The sequence below is a fragment of the Larimichthys crocea genome, chromosome XIII, assembly GCF_000972845.2.
Source record: "Larimichthys crocea isolate SSNF chromosome XIII, L_crocea_2.0, whole genome shotgun sequence".
Taxonomy (NCBI): domain Eukaryota; kingdom Metazoa; phylum Chordata; class Actinopteri; family Sciaenidae; genus Larimichthys; species Larimichthys crocea.
In genome coordinates, this window is record NC_040023.1 from 37,986,564 (window position 1) to 37,997,472 (window position 10,909).

A 10,909-nucleotide genomic window follows, 5' to 3' on the forward strand; every position below is an offset into this window, starting at 1 on the left:
TAGTGACAACTAAGGTAATGCCAGCACTCTCAGAGCAGGGAAGTCATTGCAATAACAATGAATAAATAATATGGTGGAAAGCTCCTTGAGAACTGGTCTAAAGCATGTCTAGCAGATAAAGCTGTGGTTTCTGGTGAAAAAAGTATTACTGATTCACTATTTTAAATTGAGCATATTTCAGATTCAGATTTTAAATAGCTTGAACTGAACACTGAACTGTTCTTGCATAACTCTGAAACTGATTAAAAACCTGTTTTGGTGTTTGGTGGTTATATATATATATATATATATTTGAGTAATTTCACACTTTTTTGAATGATTCTTATTTTGATTAATTTTGTACTTTTCCTTCCTAAGATGATTATAGTTTGTTGATTCTATATTGTGTCGCTATCCTTGAAAATCAACATCTCCAAACCAGCACTTTGGTATCACAGCAGTAGTTTTTAAACACATTTCTTGTGTCAGTATTGAATTCTGAAATTATACGTGATGCACGTCTGTTAATTCTTATTTGTGTTCCTAATTAAAGCAGATAAACAAATAAAATTTTATTTGATTTGATAAATAACATTTCAGAAAGTGTCAAAGAACCAAACATTTCATCATTTGGAATCACACCTCTCTTTGACCAGACTGAGCTTTACTACTCTGTAAATGAGGCACAGGCTGCTTTTTAAATCAATCACCTCGTCAGACGTAGATCACACAGTTACTTAGAGGACGACTTCAGGTTGCATCATGGATGGAGTCACAGCACAACGTTACATCATTCATGCATCACAAATCTTATGTCTCTGCTTTGGTTTGCTTGGTTTAGATACAGTCTAAAAATGTATTTATTATTGTTTATGTCCAACTATAAAATAACCCTCTGAAATAAGGACAGGTATTTCTATTTTTATTAGGAAGGATAATGTAAAGTACCTGAACACACCTGACAAAAGCAGAGCTCTGCTCACCCCTGCTGGCCAACACAGAAAATACAGCATACAATCCAAAAAGACTCCTGTAGATTATTTCAAGTAAAGGAAACTTTAGAATAATATTCCAAATATGTTTGCTAAAGGTCCTTTCAGTTGTAATGAATGTGTCCTCTGCAGCAGTAGCTCTTCGTCTTTCTTTCCTGAGGTCATCCTTATAAGAACCAGTTCCATCAGAACGTTGATGATGGTTTTTGTAACTGTACTTGAAGACACACTCAGAGTTCTTGAAACTATCCAGACAGACTGACCTTCATGTCTTAAAGTGATAATGGACTGTTGTTTCTCTCATCTCTTTACTTAGTAGAGTGGTTCTTCTCATAGCATGGATTACTACAGTAGTATACAGTATAATAGGGATTTTTTATTGTATGCCAGCACTAACTCTCACAACAATTGATGCTCTCAAACTAATTAGGAAAGCAAGAAAAAAAAACACGAATTAACTTTTAACAAGGCATACCTGTTAACTGATCATCCCCGGTAATGGCCTCATGAAGACAGTACATAATTCAGCATTATCCTTTCATTAATGTGGCTGTTTAACCACAGTTGTTGAGGTTACAGTGAGATCCCCTAAAATAATTCAGCAGCTGACACTATGATGACCTTTTTTGATTCCCCTGCATCAAGTTTTTAAGGAGGCATGCAAGTGTGGACCTTCACAGACTCTTCTAACATTTTATTGGCATTTCCACTACAGAAACTTTCCCAAAGGACCAGTCATGAAGCTTGAGAGAGAGACCAGAGACCAGGATCTAAATTTAGTCCTTCGATTATATGTAGTGCTAGTAAAAAAATCTGCAACAGAAAACACTATTTCCAGGAAATAGTCTCCCCTGCAGTCACCATAACTGCCAGAAAACAAGATAAAAATGTTACAAAACCGCTTGATACTGTGACTAAATGGAGCTAAAGCAGTGCGGCTAAGTGAAAACATAAAACATCTGAATGTTCTTCATATTTAAAGATCTGAACTCAGGGTAAACATAAGCAACATAAGACTCAAACTCCCAGGACCTACTGTCCCAGACAACCTAAACAGTCCCTGCACCAGGGATAAATACTACCTATTTTAAAGAAAACTGCACCAGCAGACACTGCTGTTTCACATATTTTTGTTCCAGTCAAACTGGAGTGGCGGAGAATATTGTGAAGTTAAGTAAAATACCCACTTGGGAGAGGGCACTCAAAAGAAGGAAAACTTCCTCTACTTCCTCTTGCCAATTTAGAGGATACTGTTATCTCTTCTCATTTAATCACTCCTCTCGTCTGGACTCCAGCCAGCTGTGTCTGCCAACAGATTGAGCCTGATGATGGAGCTTTTAGAAGAAAGCAAACAGCTGAAACAAGCATCCTTTGAGCTGTGGTAATCAATAATCACACAGATAATACCACGGAGAGCAGAAAACACTTGAATGCAACTCATCAGTGGTAGTGACTGTGGTGATATCCCCAAGGCTACATATTACTACAGTTTAGAATGATCCCATTGAGAGCAAATGTGCATGTTTTACTCATAGACGCCACTAGGTGGCAGTGTTGCTTTAGTAAAATCAGCTCAGGCTGCAGGACAAAGAAGTTTTCCACTCAACAATCCCTAAAAGCTGCAGCTATGTCCATGAAGATGTTGCAACAGACCCAAATAGTTCCAGTTTCTTTTGCTACAAACATTTTATAGTGATTCTTTTAAGCTTAAGCAGCTGCAGGTGAGCAGATAGTGTGTTCTGGTGTTACACAAAGAAGAAGAATCAGTTCTACTTCATATGCAGAGAGAGCCTTTGTGTTGTGTTGATCTTTGGCTGCTAGTGTTCCTGTGTGTAGATAACATGGGTGTTTGACTTAAAGCTTGAGTCATACACAATACACATACTGCACGTTGTTCTACTTCCTTCAACAGTCTGCCTTCATTATAATCATTAATATTATTTACATAATTAAAATGTATACAAACTACACAATAATGGAAAAACTGAATGTGGAATGGAAAATAAATGTTATAGTGTACTAATATTTGAAGTTTTAACTCAATCCAGAAACATTTTACAAGAATGTGTGTTGTGTTGTGTTGTCTCACACTGTGAGCATGTTTCAGGTCTCACAGTCAAATGACCTGATCTGTCCTTTGTCTTTCCTCTCCATTGATCCATATGTTCGGTGGACTGATGCCACTTGAGATTCTTGTCCTTGAAGACCACAACGTCCTAATTACAGATGAGTCAGGAAACACCAACCTCGCTGTCAGAATATTAATTAAATACACCTCTCTTCAAACTGTCTGCCCTCAAAAACTTTTTCTACACTCACTAAAAAACACTTTGATGGAAATTATTTGAGGAATTCTTAAAACTCAACTCATTATTTCAAAATACTTTTTATCATTCTTATTTTTTTTATGTTGAAAAATGTAATGGGAAGTTGTTGGGTCCCTCCAACACGTCTATAAGATCTAGTTCCCTGAAAAAGACTTAATCTTATCCATGAATAAAGGCACCATGAAACAATGTTCAACATTCATATATTCATTAGCTGAGTGCTAATCATATGAATGCATTTAGAAGAAGAAAAGGTTGGGAAGCCCCCCAGACTCACCCAGCATCGCCCAAATGATCCCTTTGGGTGCTCAGTGAAGGGTTATGTTATCTTATCTGAGCACTGGGACAATAAATTCTCGTTTTCTGTGTTCCTGCATTGTAACTGCTGTTATTTTGTTCTTCACTGTGCTCCACAGTTTCCACACTTTGACCGCTGACCGCAGTCGCTGGTCAGATCTGACTGTTTAACAGACTGGTGTCGGTGTATGATTAGTGAGGTTCTCCTCAATGGATGTGGATGACTACAAGGCTGCTATGAAAATAAAACTTTCCTGAAATCACAAGTTCAGCTCTTATTCAGCTGAGTGAGTTTTGCGGTTAATCATTTAGTATTAAAATTTTGGTGTTGACAATTTTAATGTTAAATTAAATGCCATATGTTCTGGCTCGATTGGTCTTTTTCCAGTCATGGCCAGACTTTATTGGATTGGGTCATTTTTAGAGTACTAAAAAAACTTTCCTTTTTCTCTTTCGGGGTTCTTAAAGCCTCAGATAGGTAACGTTGGAGAAACTAGTAAGACACGCCTGGATTTTGAAAGTATCCAACAGAACAAAATCTCACCCCCTCCCTTCAGACCATCCTCCAAAGCCACTCCTCCAAAACATATTTCATGCTCAATTGCACACAGGTAAACATTCAGGTAGACAGACAGGTAAGGAGGCCATTGCAGACCTGAGACAGCAACAGATTCCAGATTTTTCAAGAACATTCCAACAAATAAAAAAGAATGCTTCTGAAATAAATCAAATACCCGGCTTTAAAAAGATGCACTTGCAGGTTCAGGCTCGAGGACTTATTCCTATGACAACAGGTTCATTAGAATTTTTAAAGAACCAGAAAATCCAGACTCCCGTCAAATCTTTAGGATAGCTGTGGCTCAAAGGTAGAGCGAGTAGTCCACTAATCAGATGATTGGTGGTTCCATTCCTGGCTCCTCCGGTCTGCATGTCAAAGTGTCCTTGGGCAAGATACTGAACCCCAAGTTGCTCCTGAAGACTGTGCCATCAGTGTGTGTGGATGTGAATAAATTATTAGCTCCCAAAAACTGAGTTCCATGGCAGGGTATGAACATGTGTGTGAATGGATATGTAAAAGCGTCTTGAGTGGTTGGAAGACTAGAAAGACGCTTATGATCTGGATTACTCGGTTACCCACATAAAAACAACAGAACCAGTTCATTCTGGGTCAAAACAACAATGAAATTATTTACAGTTCGGTCCACATGTCAACATAACCCAAGAAAGCTCATAAAAAGAGTCTTCTTAGAGACAGCACGAACATCATCTTGTAAAACAAAGTTATAAAATGCATTGAAACGCATCTCCAACTGATGATCCTCTAATTTATTTGAAAATGTGAGTCACAGCATCCACTGACACCCATGTGTGTGTGTGTGTGTCCGTGGTCTGACATCTCACAGGCTTCATATGAATTCGGATCATGTGCAGCTCCAGTTTACGGGCACATATTATCCGATTACACAAGTGACCATTGACTGACCTCAGCAACACACCAACACTGCCTCCGTGTGTTCTGACTCCGGCTTCAGCCACTCTGCATTCCAGACAAAAAGTTGAAAGAAAAAGAAAAAAAAGCACTTAATTAATTGCATGACATATTTTCCCAGTCCCTTCTCCAAGCCCATTTAGTGGGAGATGTCAATCAGGTGGATTAGGCTTGTTTTTCTGTTAGCCCCTGTGCTGACAGTGGGAAATGATTAAAAGGGAAGATTATTATGACAGCAAATTTGTGTTGATATCATTAAACTTTCATCATGGACTGGGTTTAAAGCTCTAAATTGCTTATTAACTCAGCTTTTTGTGGCTATTCGCCTATCAACACTTCAAATGAGCCAGATATCAGAGCAGCCCCCCCCCAGTCTCTGCTCATATTGTGTGCTGTGGAAACATCCTTTGTATGACGGGGATGAAAACATGAACATGTGCATGGATTTTCTCTACTTCTACTGCTTCTCTCCAGTATGTACATGCTCATAAACTCACCATGGAAACAGTTAATAATGTCTAAATGAAACAGAAATATTGTTGTTGTATGGCTGTAGATTTCAATGCAATCTTTAATCTTTTATTGTCATCCTGTGCCAATCTCTGTCAAACTCTGATCATAGAAATATTTCTAAGCGTATGTTGCTCTTGCTCTTATCGTCTCAGCATGTCTTCATTCGTTGCCTCACTGTTGCACCATAACCCGTCTGAAAGCCTCTTGGTCTGTATTACAGATATCAATTCAGTTTCATTGCAGTTTATTTGTCATATGTAATCATACAGGTACAATCATAGTCAGATGTATTTCCGTAAGTTCCTACAGTGTAAAATAGGAGAGTCATAAGAGTGTGATGATCCCAGTCTTCATGGTGCAGGACTAGAAATACCTCAGTATTTGAGGGGATACCTGCAGTGTCCTCAAGCCTCTGAGGTGAAATAAAAAAAAACAACAACATTAAACTGTCAAATGAGATTGTTTCTAAGGAGTTCTGAGGATCCTTTTACTGTCTGAAGAAGCTGTAGAAGAAAGAAAAAAACCTCTGAAAATACACAAATTCACAGAACAGAAAATGAGATATGCTGCAGTTCAGTGCTTCAACTAATTATTACTTTTACTCATCAATCAATATGTTTATTTCATTTATTTTTTGATTATTATATTGACTGGTGTTTCAGAAACTTGCCTGTTGAACAGGCTGGAGGGGTTTGTGGCACCATGTAGTTCCTCGAGCACCTCATCTTTCTGAATTCTTCATATGGGATGGAAATAAAGTAACGTTGGTTCAGCATGTCATACAAAGGTCTGTCAGTGTAAAGCAGGAAGCTCTCCACAGTGAGGATGTGAGTCTCTTCCTCCTCCTTATGGTCAAACTTTGAGACAATCTCACAATCCAGAGTGTAACGCTATGAGACCTGTCAGACTTCACCGGGTTCTCCAGCCATGCATGGATTATGGCCCATCATGACGCCCATGTCCTGAGCAGTAATGACATCATTCTGCTTAAAGCCATCTTCACTTACTTCAACCTGATGCTGGGGCTTGAAGACGTCAGCCTGACACACCACACAACAGTTGGGCAGGTTCTTGAACAGTCTGTTGGTAAGGATGGCCGATGTCAATGTTGTACTTCATATTTTCAGATGGTCAAAAGTCGATGAGAGCTTGAGAGTTACAAAGATGTGACAAAGATGTGAGTGCAAAGAATTCAAAAAAACTAAAAAAGTATAAAATACTAATAATAATAATAAAGAGAAAATGTAGAAAAAAATAACTAATTATAAGTGAATAACTTGCAGTCACAATACTGATCGTGTATGAGGTGTATTCATGCGGGTAAATTACAGATAGGATGAAGTGCTACACTGAGCCAAAGTAAACAGCCTTTACTTTCATTATGTAATCCTGACTTGGCTAACTTGCAATTAGCTCTGTCTTGTCTGTATGGGAACACACAGTGTGTGGCGTGTTCAGCCCGGAGGCCAGGCATCCTACACCATGGGAATATCTCTTTACTATTGTTTAGGGTGTCAACACGTCATGTCATAATTTACTTAAGACAAGAGAGCTTCAGACAGCAGCCGGCCCAACCTTTGCAGAGGCGTTCTCCCAACTTCACCAGCTGGCCCAGTGCATGCTCACACACACACACACACACACACACACACGAGGTGGGAAAGACTGCTGGTCCATCCTCAGGATGTATACAGATGCAATGTTACACCAGCGAAAAGATCGGAAACTGCATTATAGGTCTTTGAAACATAAGGAAGAGCAACAAAGAGCTCTGTGAAACAGCACCCCGGTGACCATATTACAGTAACAGAGCACAGCTCACTGGGGTTAAACAATGAGTCTGAACAACTGATCACATTTTTACATGTGCAATATGTCTGTCTGAAAAGAGCTGAGCAGGATTTCTGTGACCTATTTGAGTTTAGTATTGGTAAAAGCTATAGTGCTGCAGGAATTAATCCTAAAAGTATGAGTGTCAAATTATCGTGTTAATTGTAATTAATGAATTACAGTCATATTTATGTTTTTAATTTTGGTAATTACATTTTTAATCTCTAACTTTACTGTTTCTGTATGTGAGTTGCCTTTTTATAAAAATCTGTTTTTATGTATTGGGCTTCATAAACATAGTGGAAGACGAGGGGTTAACAGAGGTGTTGCAAACTGCGTCCAATGAACATCATACAAGCCACCGTGCAGGACTACAGTGATGACCAAAATCAGCAAGATGCCACAAAGCAGCTTTTTTTGTTATTTATCAATCTTTTGATCTGCCACAATAATGTAATGAATTTAAATGAAAATAGCTCAAGTGAGGGCTTCTCTCAGCAATTTTTAGGTGATTAAAAAAAGAGATCTTGACAGCACAACCTAAAAGATGGAAAAGTTTCATGTCATCAGTCATTTTTTTAATGTGTTTTTTTTAAATGTCTAAAAAGCCATGTGATTCTCTCACACAGGTTTAAGAGATTTTCATGTTACCAAACTAATAGATGGCTAAATGAGACTTCAGAGGTTGTCGGGGACGTTAAACATTGTCGCACTGAACACTTAAAGCTTCATGGTGATGACACTGAGGTAATCTGGCTGGTATCATATACTGCTTAACATTAGCTTTTTACTTTTGACGATTGCATTTATACTTCAAAAATCATGAATGTGATGTTCATGTGTGAAGAGTATCTTGCTGATAAACCTGTGCCACAGAGCATGTTTTTCAGCGTAACTCCCAGGTGGCTTGGACTACAAAAATGCATCCTCCCAAATGCATTTTTAATGTTCGCTGGGGATTTCAACAATATTTAGGATGGCTCTTTATTTAAAATACCACCTTCTCAACAAAATAGAGCTGACCCATGTCTAAATAACTTCATAGAAAGGTTTAATCTAGTTGATATATGGAGAGAGAAGTACCCTAATAGTAGACTATACTGTACACCTGGAGTAATAAATCTTGCCCTAGACAGTCTCGTTTAGACTACTGGCTTATTTCTGACAGTTTAGACAGAATAATATTGATGTTTGCATCTGCCCAACGCCTTTAACTGATCATAAATCTATATGCATCTCTATTACCGTGAAATTAAAAAAAGGATTAGGGATATGATCTCATGTTACTGGTCCAAAGCAAACAATGAAAACTCTTTTGGGACTAATTGGGAACCCCTTAAATATGAGATAGGATTTTTTTTTTCAAGAAAGAGTGGTGCTCAAGCTGTCAAAGCGAGGAAAGCAATAACATTACCAAGTTAAATATTAATGGAGCTGTTACCGAAGACCATCGTTAAATAGTAGACTTTTGTTCAAATTTTTATAAAGACCTGTATAGTTCTAAATTTAGCCAAACTGCAGCTGATATTTTTTTTAAATTCCCTATCGGTTAAAATAATAGGTGAGGCAGATAAATAATCCTGTGACAGGCCTATGTCTCCTCAAGAAGTACAGCAAGACATAAATCAACTCAAAAACAATAAATGTCCAGGGTCTGATGGGCTAACAGCTGAATTTTATAAATCTTTTATTGATGAACTGACTCCCTTGTTACATAAAGTCTTTATAGAATGTATAAATAACAAATGTCTTCCCACCACTTTGACCCAAGGAATTACTGTCTTACTTCCTGAACTGAAAAAGGACAATCTACTTTTAGTCAATTGGCGACTGATCTGCCTACTAAATAATGATTAGAAAATATTAGCTCACTTATTGGCAACAAGATCAAGATTAGTACTAGACTCTATTATAGAGGAAACAAGAGGCCTATTGCAAATAATGTCAGGCTAGTCCTAGACATTTTGGATTATCCAGAAATGGTGGAGGATGAAAGGTTCTTTTTGTTTCTGGATTTCTGCAGAGATTTTGATACCGTGAAACATGCGTTCATTTTACAAACAAGTTTGGCTTTGGCAACTATTTTTTCTCTGCTATCAAAAGTGTATATCACAAAAGTAATAGCTAAATTAAGATAATGGGTGGCATGCCCCCTAGATTTAATGTCTCTAGAGGTATTATTATTAGGGTGCCCTGCTTCACCGTACCTGTTCTTACTTGTGGCTCAGCTGTTGGCTGATCACATCAAGTCAAGTAAGGTAAATGGCATTGATGTTGTAGGCAGAGAACTAACCCACTTACCCAACTGGCAGATGACACCACTCTCTTTCTTAGGGATGAAAATCAAGTCACTGTTGTAATAAATACCATATCAGAGTTCTCCAAGACCTCTGGCTTAAGTCTGAACTTCAATAAATGTGAAATTATATCCATTAAGCATTGTTCTAAATCATCCATCTATGGAATCCCAGTCAAAGATGAAGTTGTTTACTTAGGTATCAAAATTACCAAGGACCAACAAAAAAGAACTTATATGAATTTTAATCCTATCATACAAAGAACTCAAAAAAAGTTAAACCAGTGGCTTTTATGGGATCTCTCTATCAGAGGCTCTATCATGTTACTCACTAAGGCAGAAGGAATATCACGCTTAACATATGCATCTCTATCTCTGTATTTGGACAATAAAGTTATTACTCAGATTGACAAGCTGCTTCTCAACTTCTTGTGGAAAAATAGAACACACCATGTGAAGAAATCTGTTTTAATGAATGACTATGAAAATGGTGGGCTTAATTATCTAGACTTATCTAGACTAAACTGGCTGAAACTATTTTTTAAGAACCCTAACGCTATTTGGAATGTTATTCCCTTCCATATTTTGTCAAAACCTGGTGGATTAAACTTTTTTTAAAGCTTTAACTATAATATTGATAAAATACCAATAAAAATGCCAGCCTTCCACCGGCAGGCCTTCCTCTCATGGTCTCTTAAACATAATTTGTCACCTCATAACTATTATATATGGAACAACAAGGACATTTTGTTTAAACACAAATCCCTTTTTATTGAATATTGGTGTAATAATAACATAGTACATGTAGCTCAATTATTCAACAGGGATGGTCTTCTCTACTCTTAGAATTAGTCATGATCTGAATATAATATCCCTGTATCACCTGTTGATTTTGCCAAAGTTTTTGGAGCAATCCCATCTGGTGTTTGCATGTTATTTAGACCTCAACCAAGAGTGGAAACTTGGAATTTGTCCCTGCTGTCCTTGTCAGACACCCCAGTAGGAAACCTTGTTTGACTGGTAACCATGGTAATAACAACAAATTAATTAGACTCCTGTTAAAAAGGGATCACATGAACTTTGTGTTCACTCCTCTTGGTTTGTATTGTTTGTAAAAAAAAGTACAAAAAAACAGACCAGAACTAAAAGGCAACAACATGTATGACATTGTATGACCAGTGGAAGT